Consider the following 22,659-nt stretch of genomic DNA (forward strand, 5'->3'; position numbering starts at 1 on the left):
ATTAAACAATATACTTCTAAAAAATAATTGGATCAAAGAAGAAATAAAAGCAGAGATCAAAATTATATACAAATAAATGAGAATGACAACACAACATATCAAAACTTCTGGATGCAGTGAAAGCACTAATAAGAAACAAGTTTATATTACTACAGGCTTATATTAGAAACAGGAGGTCCCAGATAAGCAACCTAACATTGCATCTGAAATTACTAGAAAAAGAAGAACAAAGTCAACCCAAAGTCAACAGAAGAAAGAAAGTAGTAAATATTAGAACAGGAGTGAATAAAGAACAATAACAAAAAAACTATAGAAAATATTAATACAACAATAATCTGGTTCTCTGAAAAGATAAATAAAATTGACAAACCCCTGGCTAGACTCACTAAGGAAAAATAAATGACTCATATCAACAAAATCCACAATGAAAGAGCAGATATTACCGCAGACATCATAAATATACGAAGGTCATACTGGAAAACTATGAAAAATTATATGACACAAAATTAAACAATTTAGGAGGAATGGATAAGTTCCTAAAACTATACAATATTTCTAAACTGAGTCACAAACAATAGAAAACCTAAATAGATCTATAAGCAGAAAGGAAATAGAAACAACTATCAAAAACTTCTCCTAAAATAAAAGTACAGGACCAGATGGCTACAGTAGTAACTTCTACCAAACATTTAAAGAAGATTTGGTATTTATCCTTCTCAAAATCTTCCCAAAAAATAAAGGAAAAAACAATACTTCTTAACACATTTTATGAGACCAACATAACCTTAATATAAAAACCTGGCAAGTACAACAGAGAAAAAGAAAACTACAGACTAATATTTCTAATAAATACAGGCACAAAAATCCTAAACAAAATACTAGCAAATCATACACAATACATTAAACAAATAATACAACATGATCAAGTAAGATTCATTCCAGGAGCATAGGACAGTTTAACACATGTGAATCGATCAACATAATATACCATACCAACAACAGCAACAACAAAAATGACAAAAATCACTATTTTCTCAATAGATGCAAAAAAAGGCATTTGATAAGATTTAACATTCACTTTTGTTTAAAACACTCAATAAAATGTGTATAGAAGGAAAGTACCTCAACCTAATAAAGGCCATATATGACAATCCACCAGTAAATATCATACTAAATGGTAAAAAATTGAAAGCGTTTCCTCTAAAATCAGGAGCAAGAGAAGGATGTCCACTCTCTTTACACTTATTCTATTTAGTACTGGAAGTCTTAGCCACAGCAATCATGCAAAAGAAAGAAATGAAAGGCATTTATATCGGAAAAGAAGAAGTAAAGGTATTAATTACTTTTTGCAGGTGACATAATCCTCTATTAGAAAACCCCAGAGATGCCACTGAAAAACTATTAGAAACAATAAACCAATACAGTAAAGTGACAAGATACAAAACCAATATACAAAAGTCTAGAGCTTTCTTATATGTTAACAATGAAACTTCAGAAAATGAACTGAAAAATATAATTTCTTCTAAAATTATAACAAAAACAAAAATACCTAGAAATAAACTTAACAAAGGATGTAAAGGACCTATATACTAAAACCTACAAAGCATTATTAAAGTAAATTGAAAAAGACACAACAAAAAGGAATATTTCATATTTATGGATCAGAAGAATCAACATATATAAATGGACATATTATCAAAAACAATAAAAAAATTTAACGCAATCCTCTCAAAATTTTTATGTCATTAAAAAAAAAAAAAAACTAGAACAAAAAATCACTAGGTTTGCATGGAACCAGAAAGTATTCCAAAGATCCAAAGCAATCCTGAAAAAAAAGAATAAAGACAGAGGTATCACACTACCTGACTTTAAATTATACTACAGAGCTACAATAATCAAAACAGCATGGCATTGACAGAAAAGTAGACATACTGACCACTGAAACGAAATCAAGAGCCCGAAATAAAACTACATATATATGGACAAATACTCTTTGACAAAGAAGTCAAAAACACATAATGGGGGAAAAGAAAGCCTCTTCAATAAATGTTGCTGGGAAAATTGGAAAGCCATATGCAAAATAATAAAACTTGAGTACACCTTGTCCTGCACAAAAATTAATTCAAAATAATTCAAAGATATAAATATAAGATTTGAACAATAAATTACATTTAAAAAAAAGCACAGGTACTAAACTTATGGATATTGGCTGTAGAAAACATTTTATAAATTTGACCCCAAAGACAAGGGAAGGAAAGGCAAACATAAATGAATGAGACTATATCAAACTAAAAAGCTTGTGCACAGCAAAAGAAACCAATAACAAAACAAAAAGACAGTGAATCAAATGGGAGATGATATTTATAAAGAACAGCTTTGATAAGGATTTAATATCCAAAGTATATAAAGAACTCACCAAGTTTAGCAACAAACAAGCAAATAATCCCATTAAAATTTGGAAAAGAACCTGAACACTTTTCCCAAGAATATATATAAATGGGCAAGAGTATATGAAAAGATGTTCATCTTTGCAGTTATTAGAGAAATGCATATCAAAATTACAATGAGATACCACCTTACATCTGTTATATTAGCTGGTATGAACAAGAAAGGTAATAAAAAATGTTGGAGAGGCAGTGGAGAAAAAGGAACCTTCATTCACTGCTGGTGGGAATGTAAACTGGTACAGCCATTATGTAAGAAAGTATAATGGTTCTTCAAAAAATTAAGAATATAACTACTATATGACCCAACATTCACTCTATGGAGTATCTACCCCCACCCCCAAAATAAAAACAACAACAACATGGACCCCCATGTTCACTGCAGCATTATTCACAGTGGCTAAGTCAAGGAAACAACTGAAGTGTCCCTCAACAGATGATTGGATAAAGATGTGCTACATATATACGATAGAATACTACTTAGCCATTAGAAATGATTACATATTGCCATCATTTAAGACAACTGGATGGACCTTGAGAACATTATACCAAGCAAAATAAGTACAACAGAAAAAGCTAAGAACTAGATGATTTCACACAGAGGTGGAATATAAAACTGAGACTCATGGACATAGATAAAAGTGAAGTGGTTACCAGTGGGGGTTGGTGGGAAAGTAAAGAGGGAGAAATATAGTATACGGTGACAAAAAGTGATTTGACTTTGTGTGATGGGTATACAACATAATCAACAGTTTAACTACTATAGAAATGTTTACTTGAAGCTTATGTATGTACTCTTATTGATTAATATCACCACATTAAATTTAATTTTCTAAATATTATAAGAAGAGAAGGAAATAAGCGTTCCTGTTAAACATGTATCATGTATAATTCAGGCATCCACAACAAAAACCCTTGTATACCATCTAATGAACTTTGCATCACAGGTTGACCCTTAAAGATGCCTTGTCCTTGTGACTTTCTTTACCTGTCTTTTTTAGAGCTTCTCTTGTACTATATACCTGTATGGAGTTCCAAGACTGATCAGGTAATGACATCTTCAATGACAAATTTAGAACTCTAGTTTGATTATAATAGTATCTAGATGTTAAATAAATAGCTTCTTAAGATATCTGTGAAAATTTTTGTTTGTTCGTTTGGTTGGCTTTTTGTTTGTTTTTTTTTAAAGTTAGAAAAGGGTAAATAGTAGGACAGATCCTGCATATGCCGTAACCAGGATCCACACGGCAACCCCATCTTTGACCAATGTTCAAATCAGCCAAACTATCCTCGGTGCTTAGGGATGACCCTTGAACCAATAAAACCACTGGCTGTGAGATGGGAAGAGAGAGGAAAGGGAAGAGGGAAGGGAAGGGAAGAGAAGCAGATGGTTGCTTCTTATTTGTGCCCTGACCAGGAAGGAACACAGGATACCCGCATGCCTTGCCACTGCTCTATTCACTGAACAAACCAGTGAAGGCTGAGAATGTTTTGTTGAATTTTGAACTTTAGAAAGATTAATATTCTTTTGCATGCTTAGTTCCTATGTATTTGAGGGAAAGATTCTACAATATCAAAGTCATGTTCCAAGTTTTCCTTAACTGAATTATGAGACTTTTACTCCAAATCAAATAAAATATCATGTTGAATGATTATGCATTGCTCACATATGAAGTATTTTAATATCAGAAAATATTAATAAATACTGTATTACAAATATAAACAGAAATTCTATTACCTAGAATGCTACTCATTTGTGGTATACAAATGAATTCTGTAAACAAACCTTTGATTTAAAGTACTAAACATAATATATGATTATTTATAATATAAGTGATATGTATTTAGTAATATGTACTTATATAATTTTTTATAGAAATACACTCAACATGATATTCAATGTGGTTGGTGATTCAGGGTTATTAAATAAATTTCAAATCTTTTGTTAGAGATTAATATGCCAATGTCTCTTAATTTGAGGACTATTTGCTCCTATTATTTAATGGCTAATATATGAATGCACTTTTCAAGTTCCAGACGCTATATTTTATGCTTTAATACCACTCACTCTTTTATGAGTGTTATAACGTCTACTGATAATTTTTCTAATTAGAAAGTCTATTCCAGATAATTGAGGTTGTTGGATAAACACTGAATGAGAAAATTCATACATCTAATTATTTGATGCTTAGATAGCTACATATATTTATGTAAATAACCTATGGTATTTTTTTTTTCAAGAAACTTCACAAAGAAATAGAGCTTCATTAGTGAAAATGTCTGTACAAATATCCGTTCAAGATTAATAGGAAAATTTCTTTGGGAAACTTGGTCCAGTTTTTTTTCTAGTTACTATTGATCATGGCAAAGTTCTTTTTTGTGTGTGACAGAGAAAGAGAGAGAAACAGAAAGGACAGATAGGGACAGACAGACAAGAAAGGAGAGATGAGAAGCATCAATTCTTTGTTGTGGCATCTTAGTTGTTCATTGATTGCTTTCTCATATGTGCCCTGACCTGGGAGCTACAGCAGAGTGAGTGACCCCTTTCTCAAGCCTGCCACCTTGGGCTCAAGCCAGTGACCTTGAGCTTCAAACCAGCGGCCTTTGGGCCCAAGCCAGCAACCATGGGGTCATGTCTATGATTCCATGCTCAAGCCAGTGACCCTGTGCTCAAGCTGGTGAGCCCACACTCAAGCTGGTGCCTCAGGGTTTTGAACCTGGATCCTCTGTGTCCCAGTCTGATGCTCTATCCACTGTGCCAGCACCTGATCAGGCGGTCATGGTAAATTTCTATCCACCTTTCACACCCAGTTAAAGTAATGTTCCCCTGGGGAAAATTTTTATGAAGCACTCTACTTTAAAATATATCAATCTGGCCCTGGCCAGTTGGCTCAGTGGTAGAGCATCGGCCTGGCGTGCGGAAGTCCTGGGTTCGATTCCTGGCCAGGACACACAGGAGAGGCACCCATCTGCTTCTCCACCCTTCCCCCTCTCCTTCCTCTCTGTCTTTCTCTTCCCCTCCCGCAGCCGAGACTCCATTGGAGCAAAAGATGGCCCAGGCGCTGGGGATGGCTCCTTGGCCTCTGCCCCAGGCACTAGAGTGGCTCTGGTCACGACAGAGCAACGCCCCGGATGGACAGAGCATCGCCCATGGTGGCCGTGCCGGGTGGATCCCTGTCGGGTACATGCAGGAGTCTGTCTGACTGCTTCCCTGTTTCCAGCTTCAGAAAAATAAAAATAAAATAAAATAAAAATTAAAAAAATATATATATATCAATCTTTCATTACAGTTTCCCAATTATATATTTATATGAGTTGAGTAATCTCTCTCTCCTTTATTAGATCAAAAGCCCCAAGGAAGAGCAACTGTTTTACTCACTATTGTTCATATAGCCTGGGACATAGTCTATTAAAGAGTTGGCATTCAATAAACATGCACTGAGTGAGTGAATGAATGAATGAATGAATGAATAGGTTAGTAGTGGTGGTGGTGGTTCTGGGGAGAAGGCCTTTAGGAAACATGCTATCTGTATGAAGACATACAGATCTTTGTCTTGATACCAGCCCCTACATTCATTATAAGGTTATTTATTTAAATTGTTTGTATCTCTGTGTTAATATTTCCAGTACTTTAATGTGCAGTGATAATAAATTTAGGTAATTTATGTGCAAGAATCCAGGATTTAATAAGTGCTAAGGAAGATACTTAGTTTAATAGATAAGAATCCATGCTTTAGGGTCAAACCTGAGTTTGTATCATAGCTCTGCACATATACACTAAATAATTCAGGGGAAATTATTATCCTTGAGACTCAGTTTCCTCATTTTTAAAATGGTGATATTACTATCTACCCAGTGACTTTGAGGATATATATGCTATATTTTAAATAAAGTGCTTAGCCCAGAGCTTGGCACATGGAAACTGCTGAATACATTCTCCCATGAATTCCAGCACTAAGATCTTAACTTAAATTCTACCACATGCCTGTAAACTGTAAAGTAAGCAATGGTTTCAAAGAAAACTGGTAACACATTGCATATGCATTGTAGAGAGATTAATGTGAAAAGGGGTGAAGTGATCATGAAATGGCACATGCTATAAGTGTGAAATCTGAGATAGGAGTTACTAGCACAGTTAATGGTTGCTTTTGAAGTCAAATTTTCCTAGTTCAAATCCAGCTTCTTCACTAAATGATTATAAAATTTAGTCACTCTAAGCCTTAATTTCCTCTTCTGAAGATAAAAATAATATAAATACATAGAGCTTTTTTAAGGACTAAATGAGCTAATGAATCAAAAGCACTTCATACAGAACCTGACCCAGGGTAAGAACTGACAAAATCTAAGTCAACATATACAGAGCAGAGGGAGTTCACCGAAAACCACCCACAGCCTGACCTGTGGTGGTGCAGTGGATAAAGCATCTACTTGGAATGCTAAGGTCGCTGGTTTGAAAACCTGGGCTTGCCTGGTCAAGGCAGATATGGGAGTTGATGCTTCTTGCTCCTCCCCCCTTTCTCTCTTTCCTCTCTCTCTAAAAATAAATACATAAAATCTAAAAAAAAAAATAAATAAAAAGTTAACTATTAAAAAAACCACCTGCACTGCTAATGACTCTGGATTAGAAACTGTGTTCTCTTTCTTGTTGGAAACAAAAATGCTAAAAACAGTAAAGATTGCCTTTTATATTGAATTATGACAGCAGAGCATCCAGTAAGTCTGGCATTTATAATGAAAAGATTTAAGAAATGCTCTCTTTAACATTAAAAAAAATTTAAAAATGAGACAGTCAAGTATCTGGGAGCTAATGAAGTGAAGATGAGTGAAACTTGTGTGAGAAGTTGGAGGTTGAAATGATGAAGGGTTGAGAAATATAATATAAAAAAGCTAACCTGGTACAACATTAGGATTAAGTTTATATCTTTACAATATGATAATTTTAAGTAGAAAATAAATGTTTTGATATTTTAAAAAATTTATTTTAAATTCATCATTGCCACCCATTTGGATTATCATAATGAATTAAAAAATATGCAGCTTGACCAGGTGGTGGTACAGTGGATAGAGTGTTGGATTGGGATGCAGAGGACCCAGGTTCAAAACCCCAAGGTTGCCAGCTTAAGTGTGGGCTCAGCTGGTTTGAACAAGGCTCACCAGCTTGAGCCCAAGGTAGCTGTCTTGAGTAAGGGGTCACTCGGTTTGTTGTGTCCCTGGATCAAGGCACATATGAGAAAGCAATTAATGAACAACTAAGATGCTGCAAGGAAGAACTGAGGCTTCTCATCTCTCTCCTTTCCTGTCTTTCCCTATCTGTCCCTCTCTCTGTCTCTCTTTCTCTCTCTCTGTCACACACACAAAAAAATGTGTATAAATATAGACAGCTGTGAATTTAAGTTTTAGCATATCTTACATGTAGAAACTCTATTAACTAGAACATGGCTTTACAAAACCATTTTAGAGAACTGTCATTAAAATTTTTTGGAGTTTTGTCTTACACTGATTATGAGTTCAGAATTTGAATTTGAATCTGAAATATCTGAGATTGATTCTCAAATCCAACATATTACTAGAGAAGGTGCAGACATTCTCTGATGTTTATCTTATCTTTAATAATGCATATAAGAAACAGTATATATTTTATAAAACTGCAATAATATAAGAATCAAATGACTTATACATTTAAAGAATTTAGAATAGGGTCTGACATGTACAAGAGCTAAATTAATACTAGGTGTTATTATTAACTCCAAATGTTTATTCTTTCTTAAGTACATTGGAAGATTCTAAAAGAAAGTGAAAATTTAAGTATTTCAAATAAGCAGCAGAAATGTTTATTGCATGTGTGTTATTTAAATGTGGTTTAAGAAAACATTATAAAAATCAAAGATAAGTAGTATTAAAACCCTAAAAAATAAATTGCATTACAACCTAATTTTACTGTCTGAATAATATTTTTAGACTTAAATTTATTTTATTTGTTTATAAAAGTTTTAATTATGACATTTTAGTACACATACATATATTTGCATAAATATAACAACTGCAGTTATAAATACAGTTTTGCCACATACTGACGTTCAATTCATAAATATAACAGAGATTGCCAATCACCAAAACATATATCTCTTCTTTATTATCAAACAACTAGACCTCTATTTTTCAGCCTCCCTTCCAAGTAATTTTGACCATGTGACTATTCTAGCCAATAGAATAAAAGTCATATGCACTTCTTGGAAACTCGGATCTTAAAATTTTTTATGTTCTTTCTTCCAGCCTGACTAGGCAATATTTCTGTGTTCATTTTCTGTTATCTCCAACAGGGTTACTCCCTATGTTCTTATGATTTATATGTGTTACTGTCCATCAAAAGATACAGATTTTGAATAGGGTAGTAGTGTTAACAGAGGTTTTTGGGGAAGTAGGAAACAGGAAAAGAGGGCCCTTCTCTGAAGACAGTGAAAGTAGTAGCCAAGACAATAAAGAGAGCTTGAACACAGTCAACCTGGTACTGATTGGGCTCATTTAGTTATCTAACTAACCCTTGCTCCATTTTACTGTCCTACTATAGTGTGGCAACTCAAATAGCCAAATATGCAACAATAAAGCAACAGATCCAATGACAGCCTTTCACATCTTCTACATCTCACCATCCTTTATGCACTTATACATACATTTAAAGTGGATGGTAGCATTAAGTCCAGCAGGATCCTAATCATCATCAGTCCCTGGTTATTTGCGAAGTGCTTCTCAGGTTCAGATTGCAGCGGGTATTCTGCACTGGAGCTGCCGGTTGCTCTATAATAGGTGGTGTGTACACATTCCCTCACAGAAAGCCTGACGGGGACAGTGCTATGAGCCCTAGAGGAACACAAGTCATCACACATGATGATGGCAGAGCCCCTTCAGCCTAATTCCATACAATGCTGAATGGACCCAAATCCCTTCTACTAGCAGTTAGAAACAGTGGTTTAGTCTTTCTTCCAGCAAGATATAATCTTCTATGGTATACAGCTATGAGTTTTAAGTTTTTCTCTGTTATAACAGCTAGCATTTTCTAACTAATGCAATCCAATTTTCATGATGGTTTCAATATGTCAGAATCACCAGAATAAAAGTAGCCTGTTAATTCTAAAACAAAATACTTTATTATAGTTGTTTAAAAGTTTCATAGTATTACATATGCATTTTACTTTATGGTAGAAATTTCAATTCTACTTTATAGTTCTATAATATTATTCATCCATAAGATGTTTTTAGATGAATAACATATAAAAATAAACAGGTGAATTTAAGGAATTCTAAGATATTAACTAAACTGAAAGTTCATCTGCATAATTTGTATATTTATAAGTTAGACTGCTTGGAATGTGAGTCTCATTCAGTGATTGTACAATCCTCTACCCTGACTGCTCAAAGAATTCAAGAGGATCATCAGACTCCAACTGAGGACTGCAAGAACATTTGGGCTGGTGATGTATTTTCCAATTACTGCTTTCAGCATTCACTGTCTATGAACACATTGAAGCCATTTAGGATATATTATTCTAGTAAATGAGCAGACTGTTCATACACATTAAATTCCTGTTCCTGTGTAGATTGCGAAATGCAATACCTTTATCTATTTCATGCTGGAATTAAAAATCCATATCACAAATTCTTAGAAAATAAACCATTATCTTTTCCGGAAAATATAAATTAGAAGAAGTATATATATCCTCAGAAAAGTACTAAATTATATCCACTGTTTTTCTGGGCAATGTAGCTAAGATTAATTTATTCAGCAACATATAGCTGTACTGACATTTTTAATATTTAAATTAGTGGAATTAAAGAAGGTAAAAGTTCCAGGGTAGTGGAAGAATGAAGAAAGTATTTGTCTATGAGCTGAGAGGACAGGATAAAGTTGGTGATGGGGCTGTCAGAGTAAATAAATAGGTTTTAACCAAAACCAAAAGATTATTCTTCCAGTTTTCTTAATACGTTTATATGACAAGATGTTATGCTGTTTTTTAAATATGAAATATCCACTACTATTATTAATACTTAGATAGTATGTTACTTCTCTGAAAAGGATTCTTTCTAAACATTTCTTTCTGTGGCAGCTGAAAAATGAATTCAATAACAGAAAAAAAGAAAGAATTTTAGGCAGGTGTGGCTTTAATTGACACAAAAGCTACCTGGCTATACTAGGCTTATCTCGATGGGAAAGGAAATCCAGAAGATTTTTACAATAAGTATTCAAATGTTTGGGCCAAGTTGTATTTCAGATATTCTATATATAGTTGGGAGCCTAACAGCAGAACAATAGGACAATATAATATATTATCATGTCTTTATGTTCCATTGTGTGAGACGAATTGCATGAATTACTCTAGCTCAGACTATGAGTCTGGGGGGTTAGGAATAACTCTTATCTCATGCAGATATACCATCCCTCTATTGTTGGACATTTAATTTGCCTTCAAAGTTTTTCCAGCATTAAAATATATTCTCTTAACAATGCTTAAGGCTTCTTTCACGTTAGATTATTTTTAGAGTCAATTCTCAAATTATTCCTTTTGTAAAGAGAAAAAAAACAAGTAAATGTTTAGAATTTCAAGAGCGATAGTGGTGTATAATGAATAGTAATGACACTAGGGAATGTGGATGGGAAAGAGTCTCACTCAGAATGAGTAAACATTATGACAAGAGGACAGGGAACATTCTAAGAAGTCCACCCTGACATATTGACAGAGCTCAGAGTCCGATTAGGGTTTGGTAGCATAGGCCTTGAGAACTGTATTGAAAAGAAGCAAAATAGGAACAGATATCTGTCACACATACAGTTTTCACAGAAACAAAGTTAAAATGGAAACAAAAGGAAAACCAGATTTTACCATTTATTTTGTGCATTTTAATGTGGTTCTAAATATTATATTCTTTGAGGCCAAAACCTGTTCTTTTTATCAAGCCAGAACACTTCAGAATAAAGCCATTATCTGGTAGAGAGTTTTAGATAGATGATAGATAGATAGATATACAAATACATATATATTCAGGGGTCTCAAACTCAACTCAGCATGTGGGCCGCAGAGCAAGATCACAGCCATTCGGCAAATACAAGTAGGCCCCTAGGCTTACTTAATTTTATCCAAAATATTTTGAACTTCGTGGATTAGTCTGCGGGCCGCATAAAATTGTTCGGCGAGCCGCATGCGACCCGAGGGCCGCAAGTTTGAGACCCCTGGTTTAAATAGTCTTTTTCAGGATGACTTGTCAAACTTTAGTTATAAAATCTCTAAGTGTTTCTAATCAAATTATGTCAAAGGAATGAAACAGATTTATGTTATTAAATTTAAAATATTATTTTATGTTATTTAGTGTAAATTAACTATTTACTTAGTCAAAGACTATTTATGGAAATTCCTAACAGATATCAAAATACAAAATTTATATAAATTAGGTATCATAAAGTAAATTCCTTATAGCATATAATATGGTATAAAATTACATGTAATAATATTAAAAATTAAATGTTGTAAAAAATGAATAAGGAGTTACCAAGAAACAGCAGAGACTCTCTTTTATTTCTGATTTGTCAATATTTGCCTCACAAGTAGGTAAAGGTTCTGTCAAGTTCATAAAGGTATCCAAGGAATTAAATCCTAGACTAATGGTTGCTCTAACCCTGTTGTTCAGTATCAAAAAAGCCATTTTTTATTTTTCTTTTGAGGAGTTTGCCCATCAGCTGCTTAAAGAGCCCTATGACACTCACCTGAACTAAAACTAGGGAAGAGTTACAGAATTTATTTCCTATAACAAAATTGAATAAAATTACTCTCATCTGAAATGTGCAAAAGGTAAATAAATTTTATTAATTTCCAGGTACAGAATTAAGATCAATGTCTTAAATTAGGTAGGGTTTTGGTGGGTGGAGTGATGAAGGGAAAATTATAATAACATTTATGAGATTCTGAATAGCTATCTTGAATGAAATAATAAAGACAAAAGCCTTAGGGAGATTAAATTCTGTCTTTCTCCCCTACACATACACACAAATGTTCATGGTAATAATTTCTTTCTTTACACAATTGCTATAAATTTATAGATTCATATTGAAAATTGATTATAGAGAAAGTTTTATTTCACACTAAAAATGGTGAAGTAGACAAAGGTCCTGGGTATCTACATTACTATCTCTTTTTTTTTTTTTTTTTTTGTATTTTTCTGAAGCTGGAAATGGGGAGAGACAGTCAGACAGACTCCCGCATGCACCCGACAGGGATCTACCCGGCACGCCCACCAGGGGCAATGCTCTGCCCACCAGGGAGCGATGCTCTGCCCCTCTGGGGCATTGCTCTGCCGCGACCAGAGCCACTCTAGCACCTGGGGCAGAGGCCAAGGAGCCATCCCCAGTGCCCGGGCCATCTTTGCTCCAATGGAGCCTTGGCTGCGGGAGGGGAAGGAGAGACAGAGAGGAAGGGGGGGGGGGTGGAGAAGCAAATGGGCGCTTCTCCTATGTGCCCTGGCCGGGAATTGTACCCAGGTCCCCCGCATGCCAGGCCAATGCTCTACCGCGGAGCCAACCGGCCAGGGCCACTATCTCTTTCAAATACCCCACTTAACCAGTGGTGTATTTTTATATTACTTCTGGCTTCTCAGAATCTAAAAGGACATTTTTTCAAGTGCTGTACCATTCATTAACAACAACTGTCATGCAAACTTACTACCCCAGTAATCCTCAGACTTTACTATATGGTAGTCAATATATATTATGAACTAATTTAAATTGAGAGGAAAATGACTATTTAACTTTAAAAAGCAACTAATGACTACCCAATTTTCACAAGAAAATATGCCAGGTCTTTGAAGAATTAAAGATAAAACTGTGCTCAAGAAACCCATATTTCAAACAATACAAGAGTGAATATGACCAATATCATAACATAGGGAATACGAAATGTCATAGAGAAACATAGGAAAGAAAAAATGTCAAAGAAAGCTAGATAAGTTTCAACAAAGAACATTATTAAAAGTTTCATGGAAGAAGTGAAAAATAAGAAGACACATATTATTTAAGCATGAAGAAAGAAATCATGTGGGACTGTGGGACTAAAACAGCAGGTGAATACTAGTTAAGATCATACAGAGCCTGAACAATATGCTCAATGCTTTCTCAGTGAGTTTGTAAACAGAGTGCCAGATAAGAGATGGCCCAGTAAAGGCTGGATGCTGTGCAGCCCTAGGACAATGGAAGAATAGCCTGAATCTCCTGGAAACCCTCTAATTAAAATACATCCACATGTTAATTATATGTAAAATTTATTTCTTACTTTTCTCTTTCTCTTCATTCCAACCCTGCTAGTATACCAACTTCAAATTGCATCGGTGCAGTTACCCTATCATGTCCTGAATACTCACCTCATATTTTCTTGATATTTTCCCTCCTTCCCTTTATCACAGCCATACTTAGTCATCTCTCTGAGATATTTACCCTTAGAGAATAACCTCGGGTAACACTCCCATCCACTAATTTCTACTAAATATCCTTACTTTTATCAGAACCTCCATTTGTTCCTAAGCTATAAACCTGATTTTATTTCTTTTTCGATGTAGACTGTACAGCTATCTCAGTAACACTTTTACCAGTTTACTTAAACCACATGCCCTTGTCCTTTGTTCTAGTTTTTCAGACAATCTGCAAACAAATTAGTTCAAATTCTTTCTCTACTCCCCCTCCTGAGATATCTGGTGCTGTTAAAAAAATTAAATACTCTGCTAATTGGTCGAGTTATAAGTTTATGATCCCCACCCTCTGCTGGGCTTCAACATTGTTCTGTATCCATTTAGTTAAAACATTCATTTCTCCAAAACAGCTGTGCTAATCGCACATCACTCTTCAGTCTTTCTATTGACTCTTACCCTTCCACCTCAGCAGACAACTTATCCTCCGCTTTATAGGAAACAGCGGAAACCATCAGTTTAGAGAACTCTTAAACTTTCATTTGTCTCACCTTTAAATTTAGGGTTAATTATCTCCCTGCTATCATGAGGGAGTAGGAGTCTAGGCATATCAATGTTAATTTCACTCTTCTCATTGGAGAGCACACACCTCCATTCCTACCCATTTGTAACCTCAAACTCTTCTCTTTTAGCATCTTTGTTTCCATAACCAACATATCCAACACTAAATGTTCCTAAATTAACTTCCCTTCCCTGATAGATCCACATATCTTCTCTTTCCCGGCTTCCTGCTTGGAAGATTTACCAGCAGAAATTACCTCCTCCCCATTCACTCCCTGGCTAATGTGTCTTCTGTCCTGGTTACCAACTGCAGTTGCTCTCACCAAATTCATCATTGTCCAAAATCTGCTCAACCATTTCAGTCCCTCTCCTATTTGACTTCTCATTGGAATCCGGATAGTCCTTCTCTATTCAGCCACTCCAGTCCCTCCTTCCAATGCTTCTCTTCACTCTATCCTGCCTTTCTCTCACTCTCTTTTCCTTTTACATTTTGCTTTTATTAATCATTCCTTTTCTCATTTTTGCATTTCCTGGGAAATCTCCTCTGCTTTAAAAACTGTGTGTTAAAATTTACATTTTCATATCTAACAGTGACTGCTCCACCAAGCTTCATTTTCACAGGTTAGGGAACATCTCAGGAATCATGGTATCAATCTCAGTGTTCTCCAGTTCAAAAATTAATTTTGTTAATTGCATAAATTTAGACTTAATTAAACATATTTAAGGCCTGGCTTCATCTATTCAAACACCTCATCTTTATTCATTGTGGACACAAAAAAAGAAGGGCAAGAAAAGACCAAAAAAGAAGGGGCCACATACTAAAGCTGACAAGCTCAGGGGAGGTCTGCCTGGTGGTCTCACAAACACAGAGACATAAAGTAACCCTATAGGATGGCCTGAAAATTAAAACTGTCTAACTTAAAAGCAGTTCATGGCAGGTAGTAATGTCCTAGGGTGGTATTTTTACTTAAGAGACATTAGTGCTTACCTTAGTTGAGTCTGTCTATTGTCTTTTTGCATATACAATAACATACCTTTAAAATCTAGGATAACATGCCTTCGAAATGTGAGAGTAATCTTCTCTACAGGGCACAATCTCTCATTTGAGCAGAGACCACAGAACTGCTTATTGTTGTTATTGTGTTAATTGTTTACTACCCTATAACTACCAATGTAAAAGAAATATGGACATAGTCTCTATATACATTTTACATTTTATTTAATCTTAGAGATTTCCTCACTTTACTTTCTCCCACCTCCCTAATCTATCACCAATAGATTTCATGTAAGCGTCCTCCATGTTTCCCCCTTTGATCCTTATATATAAAATAAGCAGTAAAACTACCATTTTTCCAGAGTATTTACCTGATCCATTGAGATCTTGCTTCCCATCAGTGGTTGACAGTTTGGATCAAATAAACTTATAAAAAAAGTCTTACAGGTTTAGACATTTCTTACATTGACACCATAATAATTTTCACTCTTTGTCATAGACTCATCTTATGCCTCAGCCACAACAATGTCTAATGTTATGTTATACACAGACCTTCAAAGTTATTTTTTCAATCCATGCCTTTGTTTAAGTTTCTTATTTTACTCTTTCTCTCATCCTTCAAGGCTCATTGCAGAGATCTTTCCTGTAAGCCTTTATAAATTCTTTCATGCTTCACTGTTTTAAAATGATGTTTTATTGAGCTCTGCCACCAGTTTAAAAATTTATGAATTCCTTGAGTAAAGCACTCTCTCTCTCTCTCTCCAAATATATATATATATGTGTATATATATGTATATATATATATATATATAGTCTCTTTTCCCTAAAATTCCCTGCCAAAATTCTTTAGAACCCCAGCATGTAAAAACATCCTGTTACTAGAGTACCAAATATACAGTCACATAATTATAATTCAAGAAATATATGTGGAAAGAACATATTTGACCTTATTGAGATCTGAATGTATTATAAAAAACCTTTAAAGATAACTTTTCAAGGACAATTTTTTTTTTTGCCATTCTATATTTGAAGGCATCAAAGTTACAACAAAGAACAGAATCTCTGTGGTCACTTCATTAATGTTATGTGCTTTATCTTGTGTGCCTTTACATGCAAAATACATTAATAAGTATAAGGTTTTACAATACAATCTCAATCTGACTGTTTCTGTGGAATACAACTTAGACCTTATGGAAGGACCCATTAGAGAGTCACATCTCAGCATGAAGGCCTGCTTTTTGCAATGAGCTCATAACTGAGTCCTGAGGAGGTAGATTATTGTCTGTTAAGCTGAACAGATTTCTTTTCACTAATGTCTAACTTTGAGAGCTCATTAAAAAAGCAAGAGTTTATTAATTGTGAAACATTTTAATATTATACAATTAACGTTAAACAGAACCACTGTAATATATATATATATACATATATATATATATAAACATAGATATATTAAAAAAATAAGAAAATCTTCATGAGGAGAAACAATAAAAGCCAAATAGCCTAAACATGATAAATTTTACTCTAATGGGAAGGTACCAATAACTATGAGATATTCTCCCTGCTTTCATTGAGTTTATGACCTATTTAGACAAGCAAACTATGTGTGAAAAATGAGATAATAACAAAACTTTTAAAAAGTCCCAAAGACCTACAAAAGAAATACTCTAAGTCAGTTCATTTTTAATGATAAATTTATGCAAGCAATAATTTTTACAGAAATTCATAAAAGTACAAAAAAAATCCCTTCATTTGGAATACTGAGAGGTTTTCTAGACTAAATCATTTGAAATCTGATAATTTTTGTTTGACATCAAGAAAGACTGAGCTGTGACTAGGACTGAATCCATATAATTATGAAAATTTCTGTTTATACTGTTTTCTTACAAATATCAAAATTATATTGATCTTTGTTTAGCCATTTCCACCATAAATTAGAAATAATGCAGATAAAAATTCAATCAGTGATATATTTTTCCTATGCTACTGAAGACAGTCTTAAGGAGAGAGTAGACTTTCCTAACAGTGTCATTCCTGTGGTGAAAGGTGACATATCAGGCAAATCAAAGTTGAAACACAATTACAAATGCTTCTGAAATAGCAAATGTTAAGGACAGGACTATCTCTATTTCAGTGCCCTGTGAAGGGCACTAGATATCAACCCTGGGGAGAGCACTGTGGCTGTGAGGTGGCCTGTGTGCTGCTGCTATCTTCTCCTCTAGCCAGGAACTTTCCTATCACTGCTTGCCAACACTGAGATAAGAAATTCAACCTCTTCTCTGCTCTGCAGGCAAATGCAATGATGATATATATGGCTTTGGGCTAAAACCAACCCAGCCAGGGAGGTCGGACAACATCTACAGTCTGCTGTCACAGGACTTTAAGTCTGTAGTTCTTAACCAGAGGTAGCTATGCGAATCAACTGAGGAACTTTTAAAAAATACTGAAGTTTTGGTTCCCTTTCAAATAATTAATTCAGTCTCTGGCAGTGGTCTTCAGTATTACTGTTTTGAAAGTTCTCCAGATGACTCTGTTTTATCCCAAGATATATTAAACAATATAATAGACCAGTGCTTTTCGTATTTTGATGTACCTATCAATGACCTATAGATTTTGTTGAAGTGCAGCTTCTCATTCACTGAGTCTGGGCTGAGACTTGAGACTGCATTTCTGGTATGTTTCAGGTGATGCTGATGTTGTCGATCTAAGACCCCCACTTTGGTGTACAATATCAGTTTAGACTTCCTTTTAAAATCAACATTGTTTTAACAGATTTTAAAAATCTAAATCTCAGATTATCCCCTTAAGAGATTCTAATTCTTTCTGTGAAGTGTCTTCTACAAATCTGGAAGTTAGAAAAAATTCAGATAATAGGGGTATTATTGTGCAACCTTGGTTTGTATATTAGAACCTCCTCTCTCAAAGTGTTCAGGGGCAATACTAACGACTTTGAGAACAACCACTTGGAGGAAGTGCTCCCTTTCAGAAGTGGTAATGTTCTTTGATATGGATTATGAATGATAGATGGCAAGCTTGGCCAGTGTAGGAACAGAATTGTTGAACTTGATCAGGGCTGGTTTCTCCCACAGTATTTCAAACACCATCCTTTTCATTAAAGCAGCCCTGTCGGGTCAGTGGATTAGATAGAAAATACTGTCTCCCTTCCCTCATTAGAGACCTACACAAGTAATCTCCCGAAGATGGGCCAATCTTAACATGGCCCCATTTCCTCTGTAATAAAGAGAAGATTTCATAATAAATAAGCAAGAATGAGCCACACAAAAGAATAGTCTTAAAAATTAGATTTTAGGTTGATAAAAATAATTTTATTTTACACTCCTATTAGAGATATTACTAAATAAGCAGAAGATTTAGCTTAAAAGAAAATGTCATAAGGAGAAATGAAGAAAAAGATCAGAAGCCTCCCTAAAGCAAGAACAACCATGAAACCCTTGTTAAAACAGAATACGTTAGTTTTTCCTAATGACAGTGGTAATAGAATGCAAATAGCATTCTTTATTGGTATTTCAAGCATGTATACATGTGAATATATATGCAGAAATAAATGCATACACAAGAAGAAAACAGATTAAGGCTAATTTTACTCCTTTACATAATTGCTGACATATCAGAGTTTAGATCTAATTCTAGATCTGTGACCCTGGGCCTTAGGTTTCCATCTGTATAATAAAGCTGTTGGCCTGCATATCAGCAACTGCTTCTGGAATACTTATTATGCCAACTACTCGGTTAAGTCCTTGGCAAATCATTAATCTTTTTTATACCCCTATGGGTGACAGTATGTTGCACCTGTTTTTGCAGATAAGAAAAGGGAGGGCACAGAGAAATGTTTCTCATAATTTTGTAAATTACATTAGGATTGTCCTAATTTCTACCTTCTCTGTCAGGCTATTACAGGGGGAAGACAGAAGCCAGTTCATTAGTAGGTAACAGTAAGTGCTTAGGAATCAGCACAAGATTGAAATCATAACTTACTCTTAAATTGCCATGCAGTCTAAACACATTATATAACCTCTCTGAGCCTCAGTTTTCCCATTTGTTAATATTTTTTCCATATGAGTCTTGTTGAGGATTAAAGGATAGAACAAAGTTATTCTTTTAGTGCAGGGGTCAAGAAACTTTTTGGCTGAGAGAGCCATGTACGCCACATATTTTAAAATGTAATTCCATGAGAGCCATACAACAACCCATGTACCTTACACATTATTCAATAAAAAGTTGGTGTTCTCCCGGAGGACAGCTGTGATTGGCTCCAGCCACCTGCAGCCATGAACATGAGCGATAGGAAATGAATGGATTGTAATACATAAGAATGTTTTATATTTTTAACGTTATTATAATTTTTTATTAAAGATTTGTCTGCGAGCCAGATGCAGCCATCAAAAGAGCCACATCTGGTTCCCAACCCCTGTTTTAGTGGATGCCTAGTGAATAGACTGTGTTGATAATGTACCAGGCATACTCTAGGTGCTGGTGGTAAATTGCTACAAAATGATCTTCAGGGCGATGTGCCTTCCTAAAATCAGACTCTGAATTGTCTCCTCATACACTAAATCTGGACAGGCCTTAGAACTTCTTTTGACCAACAGCATACAGTAGAAGCATAAAGTAGAAGTGACAGAAAACATTGTAGGATGAATGACACAAAAAAAGAGGAGGCCCACCCAGGTACCCTCCAGTCATTCCAATAATTCACAGTTGGGCACCAGACATGTGACAGATACATTGGCAGCTAACAACGCCAACAATAAAAAACATATAATGAAAGTGAATCAATAATACAGAGAACAAAGAAAGTCAACCAGGTGTGCCCAGCCCAGACTGCAGAAAGAAACAGGACCAGGTAAGTGGCTGTTGTTTTAAGCTGCTATGTTTTGGGTGGCTTGTTACAGAGCAATACTTTCCTGATACAGCTAACATTACATTTATGCTTTTATGATTCTAGATGTCAAGATCTGAAGTATGGAGGTCATTCAATATTTTCAAGTATCTTTATGGATTCTGACTAAAATTCTTTCTTCTCTTGAGAATTTTTTTGGTTCTGTCTCTTAAGAAAATATGCTGAATAGAGCAAAGGGTCATATAGAATTAGATGATTGATGATAGATAGATAGATAGATAGATAGATGATAGATAGATAGATAGATAGATGATAGAAGCTATAAATTTGAGACTTGGAATGATAAAGAAAAGGAATATTCTAAAGGGGAAGTTCATATGAATATACATTTCAATAGATATTTACTGAACTTAATAGAGATTTACTGGCTATCCATCATCCATTCCATCTTCTTTCTGCAACAGTATCATAATCTCCTATTTGGGAATACTCCTCATCAATGGGAAAGTGTGGGCCAGGAGCTGATAACTACTAGTTCTCCTGCCTCTTTTACCGAAGATGACTCTTCATACTGAGACTAACATATACGTCTTCCTAGAATTTGAGTTTGTAATACAGACTGAGGACAAGATTATAAGCATTAATTTCACTTGTGCTATGTAAAGTGAAACTGTGAAGCAATTCTAGGCATTAAAATGCCTGATTTTATGTCAATTGCTTCAGCCTTCCCTGATGTCCTCAGATCTAGCCTAGCCCTGGGTGTGTGCCATAGCCTCCTCCTTATCCATGAAGGATATGTTCCAAAAGCCCCAGTGGGTAATTGAAATGGCAGACAAGACTGGACCGTGTATATACTAAATTTTTGGTTATACATATATACCTATGATACAGTTTAATTTATAAATCAGGCACATTAAAAGATAAACAGCAATAATAATGAAATGGAACAAATACAACAATATATTGTAATAAGTTATGTGAATGTGGTCTCTCTCTCATTGTACTGTACTAACCCAATTTGAGGCACAACAGCAAAACTAGCACAAAATTTTATTTTTCACCATTTCACAGAAATATTTGTTCTTTTTTTCCCCCCCTTTTTTTTGAAGTTGGAAATGGGGAGGCAGTCAGACAGACTCCCGCATGCTCCCCACCGGGATCCACCCGGCATGCCCACGAGGGGGCGATGCTCCGCCCATCTGGGGCATTGTTCTGTTGCAACCAGAGCCATTCTAGCACCTGAGGCAGAGGCCACAGAGCCATTCTGAGCGCCGGGGCCAACTCTACTCCAATGGAGCCTTGGCTGCAGGAGGGGGAAGAGAGAGACAGAGAGGAAGGAGAGGGGGAGGGGTGGAGAAGCAGAGGGCGCCTCTCCTGTGTGCTCTGGCCGGGAATTGAACCCATGACTCCCGCACGCCAGGCCAACACTCTACCACTGAGCCAACCAGCCAAGGGCTGAAATATTTGTTTTTTTTTTAATTTTTTTTTAAATTTTTTATTTATTCATTTTAGAGAGGAGAGAGAGAGAGGAGAGACAGAGAGAGAGAAGTGGAGGAGGAGCTGGAAACATCGACTTCCTTCCATATGTGCCTTGACCAGGCAAGCCCAGGGTTTTGAACCGGCGACCTCAGCATTTCCAGGTCGACGCTTTATCCACTGCGCCACCACAGATCAGGCTGAAATATTTGTTCTTACCGTAAATCTTAGCACCCTCAATATACAGTGTTTTGTTCTTTCTTAATTAAGTTGTGAACTTTTTCCTTTTTATTTAAAGCACTTTATGGCTTCTCTCTGGCATGTTCAAATTGCCAGCATCACTGCTCTCGCACTTTGGGGCCATTATTTAGTAAAATAAGGGTCACTTGAACAAAAGCACTGCGATATTGCAACAATTTGGTTACCAAGATAGCTACAAGGTGACTAACAGACAGGTAACATATGTAGCATGGATATGCTGGACAAAGGGATGATTCATGTCCCAGGCAGGACAGAGTGGACAACATAAGATTCCATCATACTACTCAGAATGGCTCAAAATTTAAAACTAATGAATTGATGAATTCTGGAATTTTCAATTTAAAAATTTTCAAGCATAAGGAGGACTACTGTACTTCAAATTTATACTCTCTCTCACACATACACATTCTCTCTCTTTCTCAATGCCAGTAATAAACCAATTTAATACACAAATTCATTTGAATGTTTTTTAAAAGTTTGATAATCTTTGATATCAGCAATTTATAACTAAACCTTGACATCCAGATGAACTAAAGGCCTAATATATGTAAACTTCTCATAGAACATGCTATTCATGAGACTATGATGTTTTCAAGCATCAGAACTCTTTGATTAAAAATAAG

At 35.2% G+C, this 22,659-nt stretch overlaps 1 protein-coding gene across 1 annotated transcript in view; it reads right to left on the reverse strand.

Moving 5' to 3' along the window:
- LINGO2 (leucine rich repeat and Ig domain containing 2) overlaps positions 1–22,659 on the reverse strand; it is a 1,440,550-nt gene that overhangs the window by 860,239 nt on the left and 557,652 nt on the right. The gene's annotated exons all lie outside the window — the stretch shown is intronic.

The sequence above is a fragment of the Saccopteryx bilineata genome, chromosome 2 (assembly GCF_036850765.1).
Source record: "Saccopteryx bilineata isolate mSacBil1 chromosome 2, mSacBil1_pri_phased_curated, whole genome shotgun sequence".
NCBI classification, from domain to species: Eukaryota; Metazoa; Chordata; class Mammalia; order Chiroptera; family Emballonuridae; genus Saccopteryx; species Saccopteryx bilineata.